Source organism: Emys orbicularis, chromosome 12, assembly GCF_028017835.1.
Source record: "Emys orbicularis isolate rEmyOrb1 chromosome 12, rEmyOrb1.hap1, whole genome shotgun sequence".
NCBI classification, from domain to species: domain Eukaryota; kingdom Metazoa; phylum Chordata; order Testudines; family Emydidae; genus Emys; species Emys orbicularis.
In genome coordinates, this window is record NC_088694.1 from 35,970,773 (window position 1) to 35,972,566 (window position 1,794).

At 40.7% G+C, this 1,794-nt stretch overlaps 1 pseudogene; it reads left to right on the forward strand.

Annotated features, from left to right (window-relative positions):
* Positions 1–222: 222 nt before the first annotated feature.
* Positions 223–1,251, forward strand: LOC135886072 (olfactory receptor 11A1-like; annotated as a pseudogene).
* The last annotated feature ends 543 nt before the right edge of the window (positions 1,252–1,794 follow it).

Sequence of the window (1,794 nt, forward strand, 5' to 3'; positions counted from 1 at the left end):
GTGCACTTTGGACATGCCAAGTAGGGAATCTCTATTCCAAAACCTTGTGTAAAATCTGAGATTAAAGAGTGTCTTGGCTCTGTGAAAGTTTATATATATGATCTCCGTTTGCACTTTGAACTTTTCCGGAATTAAATGGCTGGAAATTTACCCAGTTCAATTGTACATAAATCCCTTTCAATGCTCACTATTTTATTTACCACTAGATAAATCTCATGGAAAATGGAGGAATATGGAACCTGTAGACAGCTCTTGGAGAAAGGAGAAGGCGAAAATGAAACATGTATCACAGAGTTCATCCTCCTTGGATTTGGGAATCTCCGTGAAATGCAGATTCTTCTCTTCCTGTGGTTTCTAGTGATCTACATTGTCACTGTGGCCGGGAACATTCTCATTGTTGTACTAGTTGTGGCTGATCAGCACCTTCACAGCCCCATGTACTTCTTTCTGGGGAACCTGTCCTGCTTGGAGATCTGCTACACCTCCACAGTCCTGCCCAGACTGCTGGCCGGTCTCCTGACTGGGGACAGAATCATTTCTGTTAGTGGCTGCATCACTCAATTTTATTTCTTTGGTTTCCTGGTGGCAGTTGAATGTTGTCTCTTATCCATGATGTCCTATGACCGGTATTTAGCAATATGCAAACCACTACACTACACTGCTCTTATGAATGGCAGAATCTGCCTGCAGCTAGCAGCTGTGTCCTGGATGAGTTCATTTCTGACAACTGCCATAGTAATATACTTAATGTCACAATTACATTTCTGTGGCCCCAATGAAATTAACCATTTCCTTTGTGATTTCACCCCAGTGATTAAACTCTCTTGTAGTGACACCAGCCTAATCACACTGATGACCTTTATATTCTCTTCTATAGACACCCTGCCCCCATTTCTATTAACCTTAACATCCTATGTTTCCATCATCTCCACCATCCTGAGAATCCCTTCCACCAGTGGGAGAAGAAAGGCATTTTCCACCTGCTCCTCTCACCACCTTGTGGTTACAATTTAGTATGGGACACTAATCATTGTCTATGTGTTACCAGACATTGACACACTTAGAGACCTCAATAAAGTCTTCTCTGTCTTCTACACTGTCCTGACTCCCATGGCCAATCCCCTCATCTACAGCCTGAGAAACAAAGAGGTCAAGGAGGCCCTGGGAAAAGTATTCATTAAATGTATGCATCCGAAGAAGTGGGTTGTAGCCCACAAAAGCTTATGCTCTAATAAATTTGTTAGTCTCTAAGGTGCCACAAGTACTCCTGTTCTTTTTGCGGATACAGACTAACACGGCTGCTACTCTGAAACCTGTCATTAAATGTATGGTGCTCTCAGCAATTCAGGAACAGTGATTGATATGGGAATTAATCAATGTGTCATATCTAGTGTGATGCATAACCAGGAAGGGTTAAGCATCCCGAAGGATAAATAACTCAAATTCAAACCTTAAAGACATATGGGTAGAAAATGTTTGTGTTTTTGTGTATTTACATATATATCGTTAAAGGTCAACAATGTAATCAAACAGTCCCTGTCTATGCTGTATTCTGTTAATTCTGAGATCAAAAGGACATCTCGTCTTAACATTTAAATGGACTGTAAACATAGAATATCACTGTATTCATATGTGTTTTAAATGTATATCTGATCATCTGCGAATGGTGGAAAAACAGGCAATTGTTTTATGTTAATCTGTCAGGATAATTACCAGCAATGCTTAAGAAATGGGTCCACTTCAAATCCCCCTGAGTGGCTATTGTTCGTGAAAGACTCCGAGCTGTCACAAGAA